Consider the following 244-nt stretch of genomic DNA (forward strand, 5'->3'; position numbering starts at 1 on the left):
CCCAGCCAGCGGATCGTGGTGAGGTCAAGGCTGCAGTTAGCCAGTTTAGCCAAGAGGTGATCGTGGGATACCAGATAGAAGGTTTTTTTAAAGTCAAGCTATCACCTGGACAAGTGGGAAGAGATCGACGTTGTATAAGTCACCTGGTCATAAAAGGAAACTAGATTGGTCAGGCAAGACCTACCCGCAACAAACCTATGCTAGGTATCCCTCAGGATATTGCCCTTTGATAATCTTTTCCAGG

This window comes from Gavialis gangeticus, unplaced genomic scaffold (genome assembly GCF_001723915.1).
Source record: "Gavialis gangeticus isolate Ggan-Ray unplaced genomic scaffold, GavGan_comp1, whole genome shotgun sequence".
Taxonomy (NCBI): Eukaryota; Metazoa; Chordata; order Crocodylia; family Gavialidae; genus Gavialis; species Gavialis gangeticus.